Source organism: Simochromis diagramma, unplaced genomic scaffold (genome assembly GCF_900408965.1).
Source record: "Simochromis diagramma unplaced genomic scaffold, fSimDia1.1 OVJJ01000216.1, whole genome shotgun sequence".
NCBI lineage: Eukaryota > Metazoa > Chordata > Actinopteri > Cichliformes > Cichlidae > Simochromis > Simochromis diagramma.
The window spans coordinates 6,727,065-6,737,009 of NW_024386883.1; the positions used below are offsets into that span (position 1 = coordinate 6,727,065).

General features: G+C 45.0%; 1 long non-coding RNA gene across 1 annotated transcript; it reads right to left on the reverse strand.

Moving 5' to 3' along the window:
- Positions 1 to 528: 528 nt before the first annotated feature.
- Positions 529 to 6,361, reverse strand: LOC120733634. The gene is made up of 2 exons (XR_005695888.1): positions 4,072 to 6,361; positions 529 to 724 (listed from the first exon to the last, which is right to left on the reverse strand). It is a non-coding gene; the product is annotated as an uncharacterized LOC120733634 (long non-coding RNA).
- Between the last annotated feature and the right edge of the window lie 3,584 nt (positions 6,362 to 9,945).

A 9,945-nucleotide genomic window follows, 5' to 3' on the forward strand; every position in this document is an offset into this window, starting at 1 on the left:
AAAACACATTATTAAATAAAGTCAAAACACCATAAGCAATGAATGACATGAGTCATTCCTCAGTATTCACAGACATGAATACATTAAACTGGCATCTTTTCACCTAAACAAATAAGTGACGTCTCACCAACTGCACGAGACACCTTAACTGTGAAGTTCACCATGAGCTGCAACTTCTCTCTTTCCTGATGACACCTGCCCCTAACGACCATGGCTGTAGACTGTTACCATGGTGCTGTTGCTAGAGTAACAATCTAAAGCCACGGTCGCCATGGAGACAGCAGGGTGGAGGAGGAACTGGAGTTGGCATGGTAACAGGAAACCTGCAAGGTCTCATTGGCTTGAGTGTGAATGCTACGTGCTTACATTGTGTAGGTCTCCCCCAATGCAAGCCCACACAGGTTTCCTCTCTGAGCGGGTGGGTGGCTGAGTGGGTGGGTGTTTTGTGTGTGTGTTGGGGGGGGGGGATCTCTAGCAGAGTGAACTCCTGCCATCACAATTAAAAAAGAATGGGATAATATCTTTTTCTTTTTCACTGGGTGTTCATGTTGCCTTCACTGTGGTTTTTGGTGCATTGCCAGGCTTCAGTAGCCATGACTGTAGACTGTTACTGTACTTTGATACTGTATAAGCAGTAAGCAGTCTAAAGCCAAGGTGCTGATGCTCTGGCAACAGGACAGGGAAGAGATGGTGAGAAGGACAAACAATCCCCTCATGGAAAAACCTGCATCAGCAAAAAGAGGAGAGGTGTGAGTGTAATTACAGCAGTAAAACTTGACACATTTCCCAAAAGGCCGATCATTGGTACAGTCTTTGTTGACCTGGGGAATCCCAGTAGCCTAAATAGATGATACGGAAAGACTAGAACGAGTATGCAAAACGATTCATTTTTGCTGCTTTAACCATCTTAGTGGTCATTGCTGCTGTTTGGGCTTCAGGTTTCCCAATGTAGCACCATCTTTGCATACAACGCAACTGTTTAAACATCAGGTGAGACGAAATTAGCTTTTGCTTCTGTGCAAAATTAACTGGGAAAATGTGAATTCTGAAACACCCATTACAACGTTCACAAGTGGAAGTCTGCAGTACTCTGGCTGATTTACTCCCTTAATTACTTAGGCATATAATTCTGCTGCGGGTGAGAAAGAACAAGTGAAGGGTTGTGGTGATACATTTTTTTAAGGAAGCTGCTGTAATTCGCGTCTACACTTCAACACCAGTATAGTTTCTATATATGTTTCATTCACTTATATAAGGTTTAAACAGTTTCTACAAACATCCTAGTTACAAAAAAGATCACCTAACCCAAGAGGCAATCAGTTAATCTCCTAAGCCAATAAATCCCGAGAGCAAAACAAAAAACTGTAAGTCAAATTTTGTTTAAAATGAGTCATCCAGTTCATCTTTTTATATAAACACATTCAACACTGTATAAACATTTATTAAAAAAAAAAAACTAAAAAAAACTGAGAAGGGTTGGTATTATTCATCCTCCACCCACTGTTTTCCTGTCTCTGACCTAGTTATTGTTTGTACCTATGAAAGTGCAAGTGTAGAGCAGAGAGGGAGGGAGGCAGAGCGACACCAGACATTAGGGATGTCTAATAAACTGGTGTTCACATAATAAACTGTCTCAGAGGAGCTCTGGACATATTTAGGAGTCTCCTCCAGCAGTGTAGGCGACACCAAGACTTGAACCACTATTGGGATCATACTGTAAATGCCCTTGGCTTCTTTAACCATCCCTAGATAGGTTTTACTGCAGACTGAAAGATTTAGCATATTAACAAGCGAGCAATTAATCACAGAAGACTAAAAAAAAAAAAAAACTCCTTTCTCACCCTCAACATCTTTAAGCTGCTGTGCTTTCGACCTGGAAAATGAAGATGTACCTGATTAGAAGTGATGATTATGAGACTTAGCTGGTGAGTCACTGCCCAATCACATGGGACGTTTCAGAGTTATGCAATCATAGCACTGTATACTGAGGAGGGCTAACACAAGACTACTAACTGTGTAACACTTCCTTATCAGCTCATAATAATGACACATCAAAAACCTTTTTTTAAATGAGTTTTTCCCCATAAGCAAACTATCTCTGCATCAGCTTCCTTTATATCTCCATCTTTCTATCCCCCCCCACCACCACCACTACTTCTTTTTTCAGCACTACGACGCTGGGACAGCGACACAGCCGCGTCGTGGCTCGGTGCTGTCCGCGGTGCTGAACAGGACGTCACCTTTCATCTGAAAGGCATCGCTAAGGTCTAGTTTTCTACCAGCTGTTTGTTAAGCATCTTTCTTCTTGTTTTTTAGCGTTTAAATAGTTTCTTACATTATGATCCTGATTTAAAACCATAAAAACCAACTCTACACGTTTGCCTCGCGCTGCAGCGCGCTCTTTTCCACAACCTCCCAGGTCCCCGCTCTAATTTCTTTAATAAACGGCCAGGTGACGAGTCCTGTCACGTGCCTCAGTGCTCGACTAGTCTAAGGGTACGGGCGTATGACGTCCCATCGCGAGCGCACCAATCGGCTCTCGTCCCATTCTGCCACCTGGCTTATCAGAGCGCGTGGGCAGTGTTCAGTCTGGCTTGGTTTCCATGGCGCTGGGGAGAAACCGCGGAGACCGTGTGGGCTGAGGGTGCGGGACCATCTCGGAATCATCTTGAAGCTGGACTTTGGATCTTCACTATTATATTTGTTTTTAATATAGAAAGCCTACATTAAATATAGACTCATCTCTACGGTTACCGAGTCTAAGCGTCACACTCTTACAGTTTATGCCCGCACAACTCTGGCCATGATGAATAATATCGTTCACGGCTTTCATTCATGTAATGCACGTCACTAAGTCTTCCAGTGTGATAGATTAGTACGTGATCTCGGCTAGCTTTGCCTTCCTAACACAAAAAAACCTCCGCTCCAAGTCCTACAGGAGCCCGGGGACAAAGACTTGTGAATGAACAAGGGGCTTCATTGACTCGCTCCACCCACTCCTCGCTCGTGTTCTCCGTGCACGAGCCTCTCACATTGCGCATTCACAGCTGCACACCAGAGGATCACACACTGCGGTGTGCGCGTGCGCGCGTGAGCGCAATGCCTATAAAAGGGTTATAGTAGGTGACTGCGTATCATCTGCAAAGTGCGCAAGAATGACGCAGGGGTGACTTCACTGACTGACTACGTCACAGTACTGGGACTGGGGGGGGGACAAAAAAACAAAGATAAGGGAAACGCCGACCGGAAGTGCAAGGAGGGGCGAAAGATGTGAGGGGGAGGGGAGGCGAGGACTGCAACGCCACACCGGAAGAAAGTGATGGCTATAATGTCATCACTACCACCGGAAACCTCCCGGTGCCACGCGCTCCCGAGATTGTAGATGAGGTGGGGGCTGGGTGAGGAGCACTCCCCCACAGCCACACTCCCCTTTATCCCACACGCAGCTATAACCAACTGCGCAGCTACACACACGCACTCACACACACACACACTGAAGCACAAGAGAGTGTGCGCGCTTTTATGTCAGTGCACGTGTCAGTGTACATTGCACAGTGGGATTTGCACATCTTTGTTGGACAGAGAGCCGGGCAGGCTACAGAGGACCCGGAGCTGCCTTAGAGGCAGCCTAACCAGCACCTCTCTGTTTGATCAGATACCTGATGTGACCTGGATGGCAGGTGAACGTTAATCACCGGCAGTGAACGGTGGTACGTGTCTTTAAAATGCGCCTCGAGACCGCACAAGACGGCAAGGAGGTACTTATTGAGCGATTTTTTTTCTGTCTGTAGATTTGATTTTCTAGATATCAGTGATTCTCCCTTTTTCCCAGGTTTCGGGCTGAGTGCTGCCCACATGGGAGTGAAAATGAGTCACACTGCAGCAACTTCCAAGTAAAGATGAGACTGCTGTCAAGCGCAGACTTCTGGGTTTCTTAAAAGGATGGCTCGTCAGTTATACTGTCTCCCTACATTTAGCCTGCTGCACAATTCTTATGTATTTCTTTTAAAGTAACACAAAAAACGAACAACCCTAAAAAAAAATAATAATAATCATAATAATTAAACTTACCTTATTCAAAGCTCCCTGAGTGTCTGCGGCACTTGGCTGTGGAAATATCTCTGTCCCCCCTCTCTCTCTCTCTGAACTCGCTGTCTTCATCACCACAAGACTGTCAGCGCAAATCTGTGCCATGCTGTCTTCGCGCACAGACTCTGCCGTCCCTCTTCTCCAGAGTCGCTTTCCATAGACCGGGCTCTCCCATCAACCTTAGGCTTTTTATAGAGATCCCGTAGTAACTAGTAGAAGGCACGGAGGAGGGAGGAGGGGAGAGAGGGAGGAGAGGGGAGAGGGAGCGCTCATTCAAAGATTCACCTACACATGTACGTGCGTATCCCACGTCATTGAGCGGAGTGCAGCTATTTATAAAGGGGAGGAAAAGTATAGCCTGAATCACTGTGCAGGTCTTTTAAAAGGAGAGAGTGAAAATAGTACGTTTGTTGTGCATGCGTGCTCCGGTCTAAGATTATCTCAAATATTAAAAAATAAATAAATAAATGTTTAAAAGAAATCTCAGGGGGGCTCGGAGGTACTCAGTGACTTCAAATTCTATTTCCATTTGTGAATGAATAAGCGATTCATTACATAATTGCTTTGTAACATTTCGCAAAGGAGGCATTTTGATCTAAATGTCTATTTATTTTTACCAGGAAGACTCGCAAAAATGTGCCGTAATTGCTCCCGTCGGGGGATTCAGCGTTAATGTCAGCTGGCTCGTTTGAGAAAATGTTATTTGTACCATTTCAAATCAATCCGCATTTCCAGCCTCTCTCGACCGAGCATGTGAATATGTAAAGAGACTTACCAGAACACAAGCATGTAAAGGCTGGAAGTTATGGATGAAAATGTGTTCACCAGTTGCTCGCCGCCACGAGCAGATCGTGATGTGTAGATTTGGCGGTGAATCACTGCGGCTGCCTGCTTAAAATTACAACGAAAACGTTTGGCGCAGAGCACCGACTTGTTTTATTCATTGAATTTTATTTTAATTGTTTTAAGGTGTAGATAACCCTGACTCCACATATCTGTATAAGCCTCACGAGAGATGTCACAAGAGTCGTGCGTAATCTCAGCCCGATTTTATTCCACTCACATATTTAGGGAGATTTGGGGGAGACCCTCGTGCGTAAAGAAGTGTGTCAGACATACGTAGGCGTGTAAAGTGAGAGACTCGTGTAAAGCTGTGGTGGAGGAAAAAACGGAGTCACGCCACAAAAAGAAGTTGAGAGAAAACTCGATGTCCCCGCATGCCTTTAGGAGGGGCCAGGTGTGGCTTGTGACCTGTGTACAACCCACTTCCCACCTCCACACAGCCTCCGCCTATGAAGCAGGGATAATTTCCCTATTAGGAAATGTGGATTTCAAAAGAAAAAGTCTCCTTAAATTGCAATTCACCTTTCCCTTTTAAAGTCCAAATCAAAGCAAGATTGTTTTAAAGGTAGCCCACACACTCTGGGAATAAACTTTATTTCCGTTTCAAAGCCCTATACTTTCTCACAGGAATGAATTTAAAATAAAAAAATTAAAACAACAACAACAACAAAGAAAATTAAACACTCTAAAAGGAAATGTACAGACCCTTAAAAAAGTCACAAAGACGTGATACAAAACACAGAGATGCAGTGGTAATAGAGGTGTACATTTTCTTGGCCAGGTGTCAATGGGTGGCTGGTTAAATATGAGTGAGTTCATTTCTATTCCAATCCAGAGAGCATCTTTGAACAGGAAGGGTTACATCCATGTGTCAGGGACCAGAGCCTCTGCTTTCTATCAGCCTACACCTTATACCAGGGTCAACCAAGGTAATGTAGAGCTTATGAAACCATGACGTTCCTTCCATTCATTCCAACTCCAGACCTTTGTTGCACGGTCAGCCACCTCTCTTACCTACACTGCTTCCTGTTTGGAACTTATGACAAAACTTCAGCTAACTTTAGAAAGTTCTAACCATTTGAGGGTTGATTTAATCACATATTGTTTTATTTGATTACCCGCTTAAGTGGAATGTTTCTAGTAATTTTAAGATTAACAACCTGTTTTGAATTTGAACATATTTTTACAGACTTTATGAAATGTGATCAGTTCTGCGTGGTGTTTCTCGGATCAAGGAGATCTATGACACAGTACGACTATGAATATTGACCACTCGCTCCTTATTTTAAAAAGAGTAGCCCACCGAGAGATATAATTAACACAGTACTGATAGGGGGAGGGGACTTCTTGCAGCAAGCTAAGAAATCAGGACAACAATACACCCACGTGAGCCAGATCAACACTTTAACACCGGGAGTCATTTTATTCCCTCTGTGATTACGTTTCATTTTAGGTCTCGACTTTTTACTTCCTCTTTCAGAGAAAGCGTGGCTGAGAAATTACGACAAAAGAGGAGGAGAGGAAAACTTTCAGCCCCTGGGCCTCAGAACTATAGCATCTCCGCCGACTGCAGCCTATCATTGCTTCGTATGCACGCTGACGTGTGGTAGAGGGTAAGTTCTGGGCAAGTGTGTGTACACAGGCATACACAATCCAATTTCCTCTACTACACCCCACATGAATATGCGAACAGTGGGAGTCGGATGGGGAGGGTGAATAATTGAAAAAGTATGAATGAAGTAATTCCCCACTAATTCCCTTCCTTAATCTTGCACTCCTTCTTATTATGATGCCTCACAAACACGCGCGCGCGCACACACACACACACACATCAGTTGCATCATGATATCTTTCTTATCTTTTCACCATTTAAAAATGATATCCAGATGATTTCAAATTGTGCTCCGGATGATATATTCATCTTCTACATGCTATAAATTCCTATCAGACGCTTCTGGATCTATCATCAAGCGATCAGTGCAGAGGCAGCTCGCTCTTATCTCCAAACTTGATCACAAATCGGAATGCAGATCATTTCCTGCTCAAATCTCTCATCTGTTTGTCATGCCCAGTTGTTGGCTGTCTTTCTATCTCCTCATCTGTATTCCAAACAGAGAACGCAGACAGATAAGAGAAAAAGAAATTTAAAATAAAGAAAGACCTTCTTCTATCCCTCCCTTACTCTCCTTCTCTCTCCTCACAACCGCCTACCTTGCCTTCCCACCTCCCCTTCTCCCATTCTGACTCATACTGAAATCCCAGTGAGCATCCTCACTCAACCCCCCCCTCAAGCCCCCTTCGCTCTCATTTGTGTTTTCTCTCCCTTTGATTGCCAAGCTGGCTCGAACGCAATGAGCAGGGCAAGAGAGAATGAGCAAATGAAAACGACAGAGAGGGAGTGCAGAGATGGAGATGGGGAGGGAGAGGAGAAGAGAGGAGAGAGAGACAGAGAGAGAGAGGAAGACTCGGTGCTGCCAAACGTGCCTGTAATGAGGATTCTGTCAAAGGAAAGCTGGGGGGGAGGAGGAGGAGGAGGAGGGTGTTTGTAGCGGTGTGGTGGGTGTATGTGTGTGTGTGTGTGTGTCAGAGTGAGATGGAGGTTTTGGAAGGAGTGGGTGTTTATTAGTGAAACCCCTCTCGCCCCCACATCTTCTTGCCTACAAGATTTGTGAGATCACAAAGCCACACTCGCACACAGTGGCAACTCCACATCCACCCACTCTCGCACAAATGCGCGTTCACCTAAGCAGTGACACACAGTGTGAACCCATTCCTACTCAGAAACTTTGAAAAATGTGCATTTTCTTTTTCAGTTTTAAATGTTGCGTGAATCAGAGGAAGTAATGTGCAGTCGATTAAAATGGCCCAGGCAAAACCAGCTAACCCCGTAATGGCATCGGCATCAGCATCAGCAAGGTCGTTCCCAGGATTAGGTCTCATGTGCCAAAAGCGTGGGGGGCAACCCGTGCCCTGAGGCGATGAGCTCCCAAAGTCGCATGCCATCTCTTTTCATCAGCTGCAACTCTGACAGTGACACACGCAAAAACTTCCCACCATTACGCCAAAGTCATATGCTGAATGTAATTAATGTGAAGTGCCAGCTGTGCGTATGTGTAGGCAGCCATTTGTGCGCACACGGGTGTGTCAAAGGGGAGTGCCGGTGCTGGAGTGAGCACATCTGTTTGCACGAGTTAAGCGTGGAGATGACTGGAATTTAATGCGTGGATCACAGGGACTATTTCAGCTGGCATATGATTCCATATGTTGGAAGCTTACAGACTGACCACATGTCATGTCTGCCTGACATGCATTGTTTAGTAAAAGCAACGCAGGATTTTCCATGTGTCTGAAAATCAGATCCAAAAAGAGATTTCCTAGATTTTATTTGTTAACAATCACTGAGGTGGGTCAGTCATTACAAAGTCATGCTGCACAATCAATTTCCATTTGTTAAGTTTACCTGTAGACCATTGTTCCCGTGCAGACAGCTACAAGTGGTGCTCTGTGACAGTGGAATGTGCATCTGGAGCCAAACATCAATAAGATACACAGAACCTACAGCAATCCCAACCACATTTCCACAAGAACAAGAGAAGAACACAAGAAATCAGACACATAGTTTTCATCTGAAGCCAAAGTTTGGTCACTAATATAATTTAGGGCTTGACCGTTTCACCCGACTTCAGCGAAGAACTGGGTCAGGCTAACACAGACACAGTGTGCAATAAGAAATTAAGAAGTATTGTTCTTTGAGGTATGAAATGTGATTCATATTTTTAATACAGCTTTGATCGTATAAGGTTGTAAAACGCAGTCAGTGAGCTTTCCCTGCTTCAGCCTTTGTCACACTCTACCTCCTATCTCTTTGTTTAAAATTCACTGTCTTCTGTTTGGCTGCTCTGTTGACACATCACTCCATGTACTCATATTGTCTGTTCGCTCATCACTCCCCTGTCACTCCTTCTATTTCTTTTTGTGAATTATACATTAAAAAAACAGTTGAAATGGATAGTCTCCAAACATCTAGTGCCAGCAAATATGCGTCACACAAGCCTCTGGCCCCCAGTCTGTCTTACTCTGAGTTTTCCTGTCTGTCTCTCCTACACATTGCTCCTTTCATTTATGTCTCTCTCACTACTCGAGATGTGGGTCCCATTGCAGTTGCCTCACTTTCATCCTCCAGCCATTTTTATTCTCTTTTATTTGGACCCCAGTCCCGGCATTTTAATTCTGCTCCACACACTGTTCTACTTCCAGCGAGCGTATTCCCCCATCTGTCCCTCCTCCCTCTGCACTCCAGTCATCTCTAAAAAGTCATCTCCTCCCACCTTCCAGTGTCCCAGTGGGGGGAGGCCAGAGAAAGAGAGAGGCAGAAATGAGAGGGAGAGGGAAAAAAATTAGATTGGGGGGGCAGAAAAGATCGACACTTGATTGGGTCGGAGAAACTCCCCGGTGTCAGAAATTCACCTGCAAAAGCTCCCAGCTTCCCCCGCTTTTCTCATCTGTATTCATGGTCTTTCCTCCTCCTGTTCTCTCCTCTCCTCCTGCATCATGCCTCCTCACCTCTTTCCCTCTTTCTCTTGTCTGCCTCCCTCACAACCTCCCTGCCTCCCTCTCTCTCTCTGTCCTTCCGTGTCTCTTGTCATCCTGCATTGCTCCACCTGCACCGTGGTGCAGCACCGACAATCAGAACTCTGCACGCATACACATACACGACGGGCACGCAGGCACCCACACTTACAGACTCATACACACACACACACACAGGGAGACACACACCCACCACTTCCGGCAGCCCCCACCCTCTCTCACATCTTTCCACTGCAGACACGAAACACTCTACAACCCCTGGTGTGCCAGCGCTTCATCAAGAGACATTGCCAGCATTACATCACAACTGTATTCTGCATTTACACACCATTCGATACCACATATGAATCATTGTAATGAAAAATGAAAAATATAGACTCACTGAGAAGAGTGAGAGGATAATAAGATCAAATTACTGATCGA